The sequence below is a fragment of the Leptonychotes weddellii genome, chromosome 12 (assembly GCF_054177405.1).
Source record: "Leptonychotes weddellii isolate Sample4059 chromosome 12, ASM5417740v2, whole genome shotgun sequence".
NCBI classification, from domain to species: Eukaryota; Metazoa; Chordata; class Mammalia; order Carnivora; family Phocidae; genus Leptonychotes; species Leptonychotes weddellii.
The window spans coordinates 37497377-37513379 of NC_138380.1; the positions used below are offsets into that span (position 1 = coordinate 37497377).

Genomic DNA, 16003 nt, shown 5'->3' on the forward strand with positions numbered 1-16003 from the left:
AAGAGTTTCAAAGACCTTGCAGATCTGTGTGGATCTGCTCTCTGTCACCAGTGGCCATTTTGGGGGCCCGGGTGATGCTCTAATCCACAGTTCAGTTCTCAAAGCACACAGAGCATAGACATAAGCCCAGGAGTTCATATGGGGCTTTTCTCTTAAGTTCTGTCCTTTCTGAGATCATTCTGACACTCTCACTCCCTGTGGCCCTCTGGTCAGAGAGCTGGGGCTTTAGCTTCCCTGCTATCCTGGGCACTCCCCGGAGCATGTCTGAGTATGGGGCCATGCAATGGAAGGCAGGGAGAGAAAAAGAGCAATGGGATTTTGTCCTACCCCCTGAGAACATAGCTTCTGTGGTCAGAAGGAAGATTTTCCTCTCTTAGAGCTTTAGGTACCTTCTTGATTATTGTCACCACTGCTACTGCTGCTATGGGCTTAGCTGGGGGTCCAGGTGGGAGGATGGGAGGAACCAACCAGGGGCTTTCCTTTCTCTGACACCCAGGAGACCCTTTACCCGCTCCTTGGGCCAGAAAGCGAGGGTTCCTTTAACAGCGTTTTCTGTTTATATCTGGTATGTGTTTCCAATTTTCAGGCTGCCTCTGAGTTGAGAGGCCAGATGGTCCCAGAGGAGAGAAAATGGGAGACTCAAACCAGGTTTCGTGGCACTTCAAATTCTGATCTCCTTCCCCAACCCACCTGCTCCTGTTCCCTTTCATTTGTCCTCAGATAGCTGCTCCATGGATTTATCGTTGCATTCAATGGGAGAGGCATGGTGGACTATGCTTATTCCATCTTGCTTGGAACAAGAACCGCAATATATATATTTTTTTTCGAAGATTTCTTCATTTTAGAGAGAGAGCGTGCATGCACATGTGGTGGTTGGGGCAGAGGGAGAGAGAGAATCTCAAGCAGACTCCCTGCTGTGCGTGGGCCCCCCCCCAACGTGGGGCTGGATCTCACAACCACCCCCAAAATATATTTTTTAATCTAATTCTATAAACAATAAAGAAACCTTGCTTAAACGGCAGGCACCATGCCCCAAACTAATTGCCAAGATTGCCTCTTCTAGGTGCATTCTTCCTGCTGCCTTGGGCCCTCTGGCCACCTCAGGGGTAGGCTGAGGCAGGCTCTGCCCTGATAGGGTGCTCCTGAGGCATCAATTCCCTCTTCTGTAAAATGGGGGTAACTATGGTGCCCACTTGGTCGTGCTGCCAGGACGAGATTCTGGAGGCAGCACGCTTTGCCCAGTGCAGGCCCACAAGTGGCACTCAGCAAATAACCATTTATATTTGTTTCTCCTAGATGCGTGGGCTCAGCTGAACCAGCACGTAGAGTTCCCCTTGAATCTCCAAGGACTGGCAGGTCTCTGGGACCAGACTCCATTTTTCGTGATAACTGGATGCTTGTTATCACCTAACATCTGACTTGACAGCTATTTAACACTTCACCGAGAAAAAAACAAGCAGCTGTGTCTTGGTGGCAGTCAGATGGCCAACACATCAAAATGAGTTGGCACGACCTGTACTTTACCTACAGTCAAGTTTTAGAGACCTCATCTTCTTTAAACAATTCCATTCAAATGTTTTTCTCTCAATTTCTGTGAAGAGGCAGGGAAAAAAGAGACTACGTATTTTCCTCTAGCATTTTAACTTAATGTGTGAGGTCACACTTAAAAGCAGCTTCCACACATTTGGCAACAGTTCAGGGACAGTCTGGGCAATGGGGAGGGGTCATGGCCCCAGCTCAGAGGTGGGAGCCAGTGGGAGCCAGTGACTGGGGTAGTAATATTCCACTGCCTTCACAGAGAAACCCAACAGGGACCGTGGCAGGAGAGAAGGAAGAGGGGAGTGTGGAAGGGAACAGAGCCGGGCAACGGCACTGCAGGGACCCCATTGCTTTGGACTTGTCCACAGTCTCTGTGCTGTTAGTCCTCCCTGGAAACCTCAGGCACATGGGTCTAGAAATGAACCAAAGCCAAAGGAATATCACAGCCAGACTGATGGAGATGTGGAATTAGGGAGGGTGTTGACATCAGATGAATCTGTTCTTAGTAGTTACTGCTCTTGTCTGAGCCTTGAGTTCCACTTGTCTGAGCCTTGAGTTCTTTACGTGCAGAGCAGGGAAACGAACATCCACCTCTTATAACTTGGCAGAGATTAAATGAGATAATGTGTATGGCACAGCCGTGGGGACTCGATGCCCATGGGACCTTGGTAGTGGTGCTTTCTTTTTAGAGTACAGATGTCCGATGGGACCAATCTGCCTCCAAGATCTAAGAGAGATGATCCCAAATCCCCACCCTGCCTACTACCAAAGGGGGGCTTCCAGCGAAGCCCTGGGCATCAAGTTTCTTGCTTCCACCCCATTGTACTTTCCTCAGTTTTTAAAATCTAACCCCTAGGTGAAACTGAGCTCCAGACTCTCTCTCTCCAGCTCTCTCACCATCCCTCAATGCCCTGTGTGTGGTCCAGTAGGACTGATGCCTTGGGGATACGGAGGAGATTTACATTATAAAAACGCAGTAGTACAAAACAGCCTACCGACAGCCTGGTTTGTTGGGGGTTTTTGTCCTTCAGACATTTCTGCCCATCCTCCTCTCCCCTTTCCCCCCCCATCCCGTCTGGTCCCCCTAGCACACTGCTCCTACCCTGAAGGGCTCCCACCACCTCCCTGTGGCCTTCGCCCAATTCAGACCCAGGCCTCTCCCACATCTAAAGTCTCATTGAGTTATTTTCCCAAAGACATGGGGCTCTTTTCCAAAGGCCTCTGGGACCAGCTGGTAGAACACAATCCATCTGTTTTGCTCTGCGATGTCCCCTCTGCCAGGGTGGTGGCATCAGCAGTCTCTCCCTCTCCTGGAGCGCAGGGACTATGTTCACCTCCGTTACCGCCGTCTCCCCAGTGCCCTGCACCGCTCCCCGCACCAAACATACCCCGGATAAACACAACCTCATTGGCTGATGGCATAAATCATTTTGTGATGCAAATTAGATAACCAGTCTTTGAGAACAGTGACACTCCTGTCACCACCACTATTACAGGTCATGGGATGTTACTCCCAATTTGGGCCACACTGAACTGATCTGGATTTGAATGCCAGTTCACTCATGGCTCAGTGTTTGACCTTGGGCAAGTCACTTCAACCTGACTCTCCATTTCGTGACCTTTAAACCAGGAGTGATGATCGCTATACTCAGAGCCAAATTCACCGTGGAGGTAATGAAGCTAAACAGGTAGGTAGCCCTCACTTCTAAGTAAATATCTGCTTTTGTGTCTGATTTTTGTGTTGGCAAGTCTGTGCTCATTTTCTAAAAAGGCTCCCCAAATTGTATGCAAGTTGGGCAACATGAGCCTGGCTCTTGGTCGGTGTTGTGAGAATGCGAGATGCGCGACGAGCTCGCTCTGGAGAGCTCCAGGAACGAAAGGAGGACTTGTGACCTGGGGTGGGGGGGGGGGGGAAGAGGTGGGAGGTTGGAATATGTCTCACGGGCACCCCTCCCCCACTGAAGGCCCCACAAACTTGGGCAAACTTCCCTGAATCGAGCTTCTCCCAGGCAGAGACTGACCCATCCTTTTCTGGGGGTGTCAGGAAAGGAAACTCGGGACTCAAGCAGATGACCTGGCAGCATTCCACTAGCCTCTGCCAGGCTCCCCGTGCTCAAACCCCTGTCCATTCCCCTGTGGATGACATGGTGGCGTCAAAGGGGAGAAAGCGTTCCAGCCGCGGCCCCCCACACCTTCCCCAACCCAGCAAAGGCCCTGTTGCGGACACTTGAGACATGGCCCTACTGTTATTGATTCCTGCATTCTGTTTCCTGACCCACAGGTCCACAGAATCAGACTGTGGATTAATCACCATCCTTTGTTCATGACATGCTATTGTCGATGGTCCATATCTGACCTCCTGTTGCTTCCTCAGGCTTTTTGTTTTACTTTTTAATGTAATAAGGACTGAAAAACCATCACTCAAAACCAAAGCTAGAACCATGACAGAAACCTACAGCTTACTCTGTGTGCCCCAGCCCACCTGTACTTTCAAACCCCGAAGTCCAACCCCATCATACCACACCTGGTTCGAGGCCTCTGCTGTCCTTCTCACTACCTCAGCGCCACCGTGGGGAAGCTGGCTGAGGGGTGGCGGGGCAGGGCTGGGCCAGGTCCAGTCAGCCAGACCAGACAAGTCTCCCTTCTCTTGGAGGAAGGCGAATGGCTAGGGTTGTGCATCCAGAAATTTCTATCCGCCTCTGATGAACCCAAGAGTCCCCCCCCCTCAGGACTGTTAACTGTGTCTGACATCAAGTAGGGGCAATGGCTGGATGGAACAAGGCCCAGGAATTCTGTGTTCCCTGAAAAGTTAGCCATAGACATTAGTCTTCCCTGTAAGCGCAGGAGTTGCTCCCTCGTGAGCTTGCTCTGAGAGAGCTCATGGCCAACAGCCCTTGATGGTGACCCCCAGCCACCTGATCTAACTGGAGGCACAGCGACCACAAGCCGGACGAGCCACATTCCCTCTAATCCTCCCCCCTTCCCTCTCCACCCCAAGACATATTAATTCCTTTAGAATAAATCAAAATGGGAAGAAAGGCTTACCCAAGTAGAACTTACCTGCTTGAAAATCCCTCAGATTTCTTCTATTTTGGAAAACCTTGTTTTCCCCTCCTTCAGTACTGCCTATATTAAAAGCCTTCTCTTGATAACAAAGAGCTTTAGGGTTAATCTTCAACCCTGGGTAGATTTCCTATACAAGGGCAAAAAGAAGCAGATCAGTGTGGTTCATTTAATTGAGACTTTTTATAAAAGTCTCTGTGTGGCAAAAAGAAGCAGATCAGTGTGGTTCATTTAATTGAGACTTGATAAAAGTCTCTGTGTGGTCCATTTCGGTTCAGGCATGGAACAATTCAGTAGTGATATGGCAAATTGCTGCAACCAGGGCAGGCTTGAGGTCAAAATACAAGAAGCACCACAAAATCAAGTATTTCCTCTCCAAAGGGCTTTTTCCAGGTTGTTCTCAGGCAAGAAGTTTTTACCAGCACAAGTCTAAAAACAAGAAAATTCCTCCCAGAGACATAGCATGACTCAGACAGATAGGGCAGTCAGATTAGGTGAGCATCACAGAGCAGGGGGCCGTCTCAGGGTTCTGGGCAGCCCACATCTCAACATCTACATCTGCACAGACCCGTGCAGTAGCATGTAGTGACCAGGAGAGCGGGGTTCCTGAACAGAGGGCCTAGAAACATGAACTTTGAGCAGTTGTAGCCAGAGAGAAAGAGACCCCTTTTCTATTCTAGTTGAAGCCCTCGCAGAAGGGGTGAGCCATCCAGGGCAGACTGGAGGGCGACAAGGAAGTGTGTGGGTACAGAAGATCAATAGAGAATGAAAGAAGACACTGTCAACCGGAAGGGGCTGAAACATTTCCCACAGCTCCATCTGGCTACGGTTTCACCAGCCATTAGTGTGATGGCCTTGGAAGTGAATATGGGAGATACGCCCTATATTTATTTGTCCTTGGTGCCTTCTCACTGAAGTTAATGATTCGATAGTTTACTCTGTAGCATGTGATTGGCTACAGGAGTGTAACTTAATCAGGGCTATTCTATATACAGATTTGCCTAACCTGAAAGCCCACTCCTCCCCTGGGCAGCAAAGTCTCTGGCCTGTAATGGGTAGATGGGAAGTTGGGTCATCCGCGGGTGACATGAGAATGCAGATGACATGAGCATTGAGTGCCTACCTGTTGGCTTCACCTGGGTTTTGTTCTGGAGCCAGGATGCTCCCAGGCACTCCAGACAAACCGAGACCACTGCGGCTTCTGCATGGCTGTGAGCAAAAGGGAGAGGTGGATCTTGAACTACAGGTGACTTATTTTCCCAGTCAACTTTGGGATGCCAGTAATTTCATTTCCAGGACCATCTGCCTAGAGCAGAGGAGGGCAGCTTGCTGTGGGGGAGGGGAGCTGTGCCCCATCTGTAGAGGAAGGTCCTGCAGACAGCTGACAGTCTGCATGTGGGAATATTTACGGCACCTGCACAAGTGAATGCCCATTTGTATTTGTATTCAAGGAAACGATAGTAATAGATGCTCAATTAAACGCTAGTGGTGTCAGAGCATGAGGCTCATGTCGAGTAAGTAACCTCAAGCTAACGGGCCTTATTGGTGCAGAAGGACAGCAGTAGCAACCACAGAAAGGTGGGTGGTGAGGGCTCCAAGATGGGGGAAGAAATACGGTATTTTTGTTAGAGCTGCATTCTCATGTGAACAGTTAATGACTGTGACGCAGACCTGTGAATAGGATATGACTGAAAAGCAAACTGGTTGATAGAAGAACAGTGTGGAGAATTTTGTAAAAGAATTTTTAAATTAATGTTTGTATTCGTTCCCTATTGCTGCTATAACAAATTACCGCAAGTGCAATTGCTTAAACCAACACCAGTTTATCTTAGTTTTGGAAGTCAGACGTCTGAGATGGTTCTTAAAATCATGGGGTGATTGGGCCTGCATTCCTTCTGGAGGCTTGAGGGTAGAATTTGTTTCCTTATCTTTTCCAGTTTCTAGAGATGGGCTTGTGGCCCTTTCCTCCATCTTCAAAGACAGCAGGGTGCTGTCTTCAAGTTTCAATCAATCTCTCTCTCTCTCTCTGTACACACACACGCACACACCCCTCTGCTTCCAACACTATACCTCTGCCTAACCCTTACAATGACTCTTATAATTACAATAGGTCCACCCAGATAATCCAAAATAATCTCTCCACCTCGAGATGCTTACCTTCCTTGCATCTGCAAAGTCTCTCTCACCACGTAAGGTAACATATTCCCAGGTTCAGGGAATTAGGATGTGAACAATGGTGGGGGCCGAGGGCTTTATTCTCTCTCCCATGATGTTGTAAAGGGTGAGTCTTAAAAAAGAACTTGTTTTGTAATAATTCTAGATTCAGAGAAAAGTTGTCAAGGTAGCACAAACTACTAAGTCTTTTAAAAACATTTTTTCATCTCTGTTTAGTCAGGGTGTACAAATGTTTTTGCACTGAAAAACAGTCGAAAACAAATGAGCCATCTGTGAAAGTGCTTCGTGTTCCTTGGGAAAAGAAAATGCTGTTTCGTGCAAGGCGTTTGTGATACCCTGGCTGTCTTCCGAGGAAAACCACACCGTGTTCCTTGATGGGAGCTGCCAGCTTGCTCCACCCCTGGGGACTTCCTGGGGCCCAGACCTACCGGCCCATGCAGACCAGTAAAGTCAAGACGACTTCTCTCTACCTGTTGGGAAACACATTCCACTCCGTAAGTCCTTCTTTGTGTCACCTCCTTCCTGTTTCCCTCAATTGTTGCCTTAGATGCTTCTGGGCCTTTGCCACCTGTAAGTGGCTGGGCAGGTGGTACCTGGGATCCTTTGCCAGGTAGCTCTGCTGAGTCATCTGTGCCTGTGTGGTGAGCCCGCCGTCCTCAGGGATGCTTCCTGGGAGTCTTAGGGACACTGAGCTCCCTTCCCCGGCTCCAGCCTAAGAATTGTCCCTGCCATTTGCCACAGGTTCTGGCTCTGGAACAGAGCTAACCCCGATGGTGATTTGAGGCTACTGATAGGCACGATGGCTTCCAAACCCAGGTGTGCATCAGAATCACCTGTCGTGCTTGGCAAGAAATACACCGCAAAATGACTCTGGAATGGCCTGTTGCACGAGAAAGCAAGGAATTACTCAAAGAGTGGTGCGAACATGTCCAAAGGACACAGGCACGAGATCGAAGGCTAAGTCTGGGACAATTTGAGCATCGCAAGAAATAGTGACAGTGATGTCTTATAAGCCACTGAATAAAAAAGAAGCCACTAGTCCAGACTCATATAATTAGCTAAACAAGTAAATAACTAAGAGAAGGCTCTTGTCCCATGCCAGAGATTCACCCACTGAAATGCTGCCTCCATAGATCTAGAGTGGAGCCCAGCACTTCCAGGCAGAGCAGTTATAGAAGGGCCTGAAGTATCTGTCGTGTCATCCATTCCCTCGTCCTCTGTTGAAACCCAGCGTGTGCTGGATGATGTACGAGATGGGATGCCAAAGGGTGAACACTTCCTGGCCTCCTGGAGCTCACGGGGGAGCTGCTACTTACACATTTAAACAGCCGCCCGGGAGGTGGGCTCTGGGGTCTCGGAGCCTGGAAGAATGCAGACGTTGCCGGGTCGGGGCGGGGTGGGGGGTTGGGGGGGAGAAAAGGGCATTCACGACCCAGGGCAAAGCAAAAGCGTGGAGGAGCGCAGGGCACGAGGGTGATCTGGGCACGCAGGGCAGGCTTGCCACACCGCGAGCCGTGAGCTATGCGCACAGACTGCCGAGCGCGCACCACGAGCGGGCAGTGGCCTGGGCGTGTTCCGTCACGGAGCCACGTAATCACCACCACCGTCACACTTGACACAGAAGGAAACGGGACGGCGAGACCGAGGGACTTTCCGAAGGTCACAGTGCTGGTACTCTAGAGCACAGGCTTTTAACTCTTGGCTGGGCTTTCGGTCCTTGCTTTTGCACTGAGCGGCAGGCTTGGCCTGAGCCGGGAACTCGGTAGACATGCAGAACCTCAGGAAACCTGCACTTCAACTTGATCCCCAGGACAGTCGTAAGCACCTTGAGGCCTGAGAAGTGCCAGTGTAGGTAGGTCTCTCTGGTGTCTGCTAGGAGCATGGACTGAGATGGGGACAGTGGGTGGGGAGTTAGCAAGACCAGGTCGAGGTCTGTCATGGTGCTCTCGTGAGGAGGGAGGGGACCCGGTGGCTAAAGCGGTCTTCTCCACCACGTGGGCTTTCTCTCCGTATCTTGACTATAAGATCCTTAGGAAGGGCCTGTGGTGCTGTCTCCGGCAGATCTAGCACGGCGATGTCCATCCGTGTGCTCTGTGGACGGATCACTCACTCCAGACCTGGAGCCACGAGATTGCCCACAGCGTCACACGCTTTCTGCAATTCCGACTCCTCCATCTAAGTGCTGACCTCACATCCGCAGGGATCTCTGCCCTCCTGCTGGCCTGTCCAGACACATCCTGGGCACGGCCTCAGTCACTCCAGTGGCAGGTGTGAACCACACGGGTGAGGCTGGCTGGCAGGAGGGAAGTGCTCACGGGAGCCCACACAGTGACAGGCCATCCACTCCCTGCAGATGGCTGGGATGTCACTCATCACCAGATAAAGAAAACCCCATGGCCACTGTTCCTGTCCTCATTTTGGGGAAGAAAAAAAAAAAAAAGATATCCCAAAGTAGCATTAACCACCACGGAATTGAGGATTTTCTGTTCTGGGGAGTTTAGTGCAACCAAGAAGTCTACATAAGAATTTATGTCAAATGATGGGTATATTTTCTCTGAGTTTCCACGATCATTGGCAACTTCCACATTATTAAGAACTCAGTCTTCACCCCCAAGTGACCTGGATCCGGGCTTTTGTTCTTGGTTGCGGTACTGTTGGTGTTTTTGCCCATCAGTGTGCCCAGATGGATGCTGCTCTGCATTTCTTTTCCCGAGTTAGGATTTAAACCCTGAGGATTTGAGTGCGAACTAAAATGTATTTCCATTAAAGGCATTTCTATTGCCACAGGGGAAATACCACCAAGTCATTCTGATATCCCCATGGACTCAATCATAATTAATATTAATAATAATTACTAACACTTATTGATGTTCCCTCCCTAAAAATTTCTGTTGTCATTAACTTGCCCCAAATTCCCTAGGAAACGGGAGGGACCTGGCTCTTTCCCTTTAGTGCCCTTTTGTGTGTCTTTCCTCCCTTGAGTGCAGGGACTGTGTTTTTTGTCTTGGAATCCCACTGGCTAAGCGGTCAGTTCCATGAATGGACACTCAGGCTGGTTTCAGTGGCAGACACCTGCATCTAGGAAAGGAGTGGAACAAGCAGAGAGAGCGCTCTGGGGTGAGGTGGCATGACCCCCGGCCCATCCACACACTCCTTCTGTTATATGGACAGAGGGGGAGCCAGTGGAAGGGAAGGAAATCACTGGAAATTAGGAGATAGACATGGTAATTTTGCAGAATAATGGATGACCAGGTTTCACGGTAAGCCCCGGTCCTACCATACCACTGAAAAGATGAGCATCTCCAATCAAGAGAGTCAGGTGACATCCCGGGGGCGAGACTTGCTCAGACGAGGAGGGGAGGGTGTGTGCGTGATGGGCCATGACTGGGGGAGAGGGGGTTAGCTGTGCCCTGGCCCGATTCATCCATATTCTGAACCCCCTGCCCAGCCTTGACCACTGGGGCCCTACCCCTGGGCCACCTGGCCAACTTGTCTGTCCCATCCTTTCCCTTCTTCCTGGCGCACCTCTTCTCAATCACCCAAATCTATGAGCAATATCAGTCTTCAGTCTCCAGTGCCCCTTTCCCTCTTAGCGACCCCATTAGACGTCCACCACCTTGGAGCCCAGAGAACCTATTCTTGGCCTCTCTGTGGCTCATGCTCTTTCCCTGTAAATGGGATAAATTTTAACTGGAAGAATATGTTGAAGGCATTTTGCTTAGTGCCTCAGAACATTACACAGCCAAGCCTAGCATCCTTCTTGTGTGATTATGCATACTCTGCCCGCTCAGCATCAGCCACAGGCAAGGACACCAAGGGTGGCGGGAACCTCCTGAAGGTTGGGGGGTTCACGAAGAGCTTGGGGTTCAGGAACACAGAGCCACAGTGAGTGGGTGGAGGAAATGACATCTGGGCCTTCCTGGGTCAGGGTGCCCTCTGCCTTTGGGGAAAAAAAACCTGTTAAATTTGGGGAAGATCTGGAAAAAAGCAGGTCCCAGAACAAGGGAGGCGGGGTGCAAGAGCCCAAGCAAGTGCCCACCAGCCAAACTGCCTCCTACGGTGGAGTGGAGACAAGGTTCCCCAGGTGCTGGGGTGCCAAGGACATCCATCCGGCCTCTCCATGCCTCGCCTCCGACGGGAAAAAGTAGCATCCCTCTGTATTCTTTAAGGTCTTGTGACAAAAATTAAAACAAACTGCGATACACAAGAACTTACTGTTTGGCACCTACTATGAGTGAAGAATTAAATCCTTAGCTCCAGAGTTAAAATGCAGGACCTGGTGCGCCAAGGAGATATTCCACCACCTTCTGCAGAAATTGAAACCTCGGCCCTGTGTCGTAACAGTCAGTCGGGAAAGGAAAGGTCAGTATGTTCCAAGGAGACGAAGCAGGGCACCGGGGCATTGTTAGTGCCGGGTGAGACCCGTCACGCGTGGACATGGCACAGCCTTCCCAACCCACCCGTGCTGGGGGCTTCGCCACACCGTGGGACTCTTGTCTCAGAAGGACAAGACAAAGTGTTCTGGCCGTAAGCCTTGCCAGGTGGGAATGGCCTTTACCGTGTGAGCTGTGTCTATGACAGCGTGGGGTTTTTTGTTTTTTTTTTTTTAAAGATTTTATTTATTTATTTGACAGAGAGAGACACAGCGAGAGAGGGAACACAAGCAGGGGGAGTGGGAGAGGGAGAAGCAGGCTTCCCGTGGAACAGGGAGCCCGATGCGGGACTCGATCCCAGGACCCTGGGATCATGACCCGAGCCGAAGGCAGACGCTTAACGACTGAGCCACCCAGGCGCCCCATGAGCCTCTTATAATCAAGGGAAAACGCCAGAATGTCATGGGCAGAGCCTCAGGAAATAAAGGTATGAAGCCAAAACAGGAGCAAAGTGTTCACACTTCACATGCAGTTAACATTCTTACTTAGAATAAAGTCACGGTCAAACAATAATTTGGGATCCCTCGCCCTTGACTGAAGTGGTTTCTCAAGTCTCCCTTTAGATTTTTTTTTTTTTAAAGATTTTATTTATTTATTTGAGAGAGAGAATGAGAGACAGAGAGCACGAGAGGGAAGAGGGTCAGAGGGAGAAGCAGACCCCCCTGCCGAGCGGGGAGCCCGATGCGGGACTCGATCCCGGGACTCCAGGATCATGACCTGAGCCGAAGGCAGTCGCTCAACCAACTGAGCCACCCAGGCGCCCTGACAGCATGGGGTTTTAAGGAATCTGCCCAGACCCTGTTTTGTCTTGCATGGTTTTACAATGATCTTCACATGTTCTTTAGGGTCTGAAGTCCTCTCTGGGCACTGGAAAAGCTAAGGGGGTGTGGGCTGGGTTGTTAACAGTATTTCTGAAGGGAGATTCCTCAGCACTTGGTAGTTGACAGGTGGGCTCCCAGGAACCAGCCACTTATTGTTGGAAACACAGACCTGGGCCTTGAAGGCCACTTGGCGTTGGAGAAGACCCCTCCAATGACACCATGGCTGGCACTGAAGTGTTTTAAGGGTGCGTGGGCCTTATTGCAGCCCCAGATTTCAAAGAAGAGTCTAGGCACCGACAGCTTTCATGTCATCAGATCAAAGGACGTGGGAGGAAGAGAAGGGGAATCCCATTTACAGAGGGCTTTATGGGCTAGATGCTGTAAATCTGTCTGTATGCTTCACTGGAACAGCTTGAGATAGGGTTTATAATGCCCATTTCAGAGATAACGAAACTGAGCCTTACTCTGATGAAGTGAACCAGCCCAGTGTCCGAGGGCTTGCGGCCAGATCCACCAGACTCCAAAACCCCTACCCTTTACACTACATCACAATGGCTCCTGTACACAAGGGTTCCCCGTCAAGGGACCCCACAGGGGTTGGCTAACAATCCACCATCACATGGCGGCGGGGGGGGGGGGGGGCATGGTCAACCAGTTGTCCAACCCTGCAAACTTTGTGCCTAACCCTGGAGGCGGTCCAGTTGATATGTCCAAGTCCCAACCCCTGGTACCTGTGAATGTGACCTTGTTTGGCAGTAGGGTCTTGGCAGGGTAATTAAGTAAAGGATCTTGAAATGAGATCGTTCTGGATTTAGAGTGAGCCCGCAATCCAATGATAGGTGCCCTTAGAAGAGAAAGGAAAGAGAGATCTGACACAGAGACAAAAGAAGCCGGCCACATGAAGATGGTGTCAGAGACGGGAGTGACTTGGCTACAAGCTAGGGAATGCCTTGCCAGCAGCCACCGGAAGGTAAAGAAAGGCATGGCAGACATTCTCCCTCAGAGCCTCCAAGAGGAATCAACCCTACTCACCTTGATTTCAGATTTGGAGCCTCCAGCACTGTGAGACGATCAATTTCTGTTGTTGTAAGCCATACAGGTTGCTGTAACTTGTGATGGCAGCCCCAGGACACTGACACAGGCCTGATCTCCGTGGTAAGAGTCGTATAAGCCATTTGTTATGTAATGTGCAGCCTGTGTGTTCCAGGCACCGAGCTGAACATGCACCAGCTCCACTGAGCCTCTCACTCACTCTGTAAGGTGGGTGCCGTTATTATGACGTTCAGTATCTGGAAAGAAACAGACACTTTGATAAGTCATCAGGTCCCAACTGATCTGGTGCCTAGTGGCTCAAACTCTGACCCAGGCAGTCAAGCCCCACACCCCACACCCTCAGACAGTGATGAATCGGTTTGGGGGGGGGGGCGGTGGCGGTGGTGCGTAATGCCTGCCCAGGGCACAGAGGGCTGGGAGGCTCAGCCCTGGTCCGAAGGTTCATACAGGCTTACAGTGGGTCTCAGACCTCCACAGGACTACCGGCAGCATCCGAGGCTTCCCCTCTGCCCCCTCCCCACTTAGTAGACCAGGGAGGTGCAGTACTTTCCCTAAGGAACACGCGTCAGCCTGGCAGTCAGCGAGAGAGCCCAGCACATCTTGCTCCTCGTTCTTGTGTCTTGGAAATGCCCAGGGAGTGGGCTTTCCTCCTTTGCCACAGCTGAAAGGGCTCCAGACCAAGGTGCTGCTCGTGCCCTTCCCTGCCAGGTTCATCTGCAGAGGATTTATATGAGCAGAAGAGCCCTTAAATATAATCTACAAGTCCACCAGCCCTTAGAGTGATTCCCAAATCCCAAAGGCTCAGAAAACCTTTGGCAATTTTAACTTGGTAGCAAAAACCCGACCTAAATTCATACGCAACTCTTCATCATCTATATCTATCCCCCTCGGTGTGAATATTTCACTGCAGAAATATTAGCGTGATTCATTTCAGGGTGCCTTCCCCAGATGCTACCAGGTACTATGTAATACAGGACATCATTATAATTCCTTTATAAAATCCAAATTTTAATTTCTGATTTTGAAACATATCTGCCCCAAGAATTGCAGATTAGAGATTGGGGTCCTCTTCTATTTTCTCCAAGCCTGTCCTCTGCCTAAGAAGGATTAGATGAGTGAGGAACAGAGAGCAAACCCAGGCTCCTACTTCCAATGGAGGGGGTGAGTGTGGAAATGTTTGATGCTTGAAAAAAGGTTTAATTTGAATTTAAGGTAGCATTAGGAAGGAAGGTAGAAATTTTCAAGTCAGGGAAGCCTGGGTGCAAAATGAAGGTTAAAAGTTCATAACCCTTTTGCACCTAAGCAATAACAGTTGTAAAACATCTATAAAATGGGAACAATTGCAACTACTATGCAGGACGGTGTGGGTGGGAGTATTAAATGAGCACGTGCGAGGAAACCACAATAACTCCATAAACAGGCACCCCCCACCTCCTGAATGAAATTCCTCCCCCAAAGCTGGCCAAACAGCAAATTCTCAGAAAGAAAATAATATTCTTTCCAATTCCTAGCCACAGCTATGTGACACTTGGAACCAACAGATTAGTCTGACAGCATCCTAATCAGGCTTTCCATTTGCCAGCTGCCTCCCGCTAAATTACCCTAGGACCTGAAGGGCTCTGCGAGCCTCGGGGGCTCCCCCCAGCACATCTGGGGACAGAGACCAAGGGCAGCGGAGGCCACCCCAAGACTTGCAGCTGATTATTCTCTTTCACTATCAAAGGAGGTATCTGTTTTTAATGTCTTTTCACCCCGTGTGAGTCCCCAGGAGACTCTGGAGGAAGCAATTTCTATAGGGCGCTGGGCAGAGAGTATGAAATTAAAAGACCCTGCGGATTTGCAGGGTGAGATTTCACAGGAGCCTCTCTCCTGACACAGAAAGAGGGTGTAAGCAATGATGCTGGAGGGAGCAAAAGATCTAGAACATACGTTTTGTTTTGTTCAGTCAGTTTCTTCTTATTTTATTTGAAAATGTAGGGTCTTTTCCTTGATTTATATTATTGTCGTCAAACCAATGGCCTCATCAAGCTAATCAATAAAAAATATTTGGGGTCTTTAATTGTGCAAGGGCTGGCTGGTGGTGCAGGTGTTTAGAGCAGCCCCACACCCCAGGCCCTGGCCCCTGCCCGATGACTCACTGCACTTCACACTTCATATGGGATCGTGAACCTGACCTTGAGGACATTTGGTCTGGGACAGGGGAGATTACATTTATGTTTTATCCTGAAGGCCTACAAGTCTTGAAGTAATTTCGGGACCAGGACAAACTATTCTTATTCCCCTGGTTTCAAGTGGGGGAAGGTGAAGCTTCCTGATACTTCTCTATCTTCATGAGGTAATGTTGCAGCCAAGTTATAGGTCAGTCAGGTTTGGACAAGGATAGAAAGAAAAAGAACACTCTTCCACGCCGACAGTGCTCGTTCTCCACTTTTCCGTCTGCCCCTCACGCCTGACGGTAACAGGTGTTCCCGTTTAGAGTCTCCGGCCCTGTAAGGGTGGGCCAGAATCTCCTGGGGGGGCCAGAGGATGAGAGGGAGAGGGTTGTGCCGTTTGGGCGGAAATCTACTCACAACAATGACATCTTCTCTCCCCCTGAGAATCACCAAGCATTGGGACAACTCGTTGATTAATTCCTTCACGCCCTCATTCGCTCAACAACTTCCCCATGGCCCACAACACAGACTCGGCTTGTTCACTTCCATGGTGTTGCACACGCTGCTCAAAAGGGCTCTTGTTCATCCTTTAAAACCCAGAATCAAATGCCACCCTTTCCGCCAAATGTTTTCTGCTTCTCTCACCTCTGAAAGCCCTGAACACAGCAGGTAGCTAGGACATTGATTATTCTGAATCTAAAAATCAATTCATTTTTCGGCCTTTGTAGTCGTGCAGCCTGTGAACTCCGGGGGGGGGGGGGGGGGG

The 16003-nt window shown here is 50.0% G+C and overlaps 1 long non-coding RNA gene across 5 annotated transcripts in view; it reads right to left on the reverse strand.

Moving 5' to 3' along the window:
- Positions 1–3379: 3379 nt before the first annotated feature.
- Positions 3380–16003, reverse strand: part of LOC115941207 (uncharacterized) — a 42626-nt gene continuing 30002 nt past the window's right edge. For 4 of the 5 annotated variants that reach the window (XR_014139199.1, XR_014139200.1, XR_014139198.1 and 1 more), the window contains 4 exons: positions 13064–13320; positions 10993–11107; positions 5726–5811; positions 3380–4732 (listed from right to left, as the gene is read on the reverse strand). This is a non-coding gene — a long non-coding RNA (uncharacterized LOC115941207). The remainder of the gene's footprint in view (positions 4733–5725; positions 5812–10992; positions 11108–13063; positions 13321–16003) is intronic. The other variant, XR_014139197.1, reaches the window with a different exon arrangement.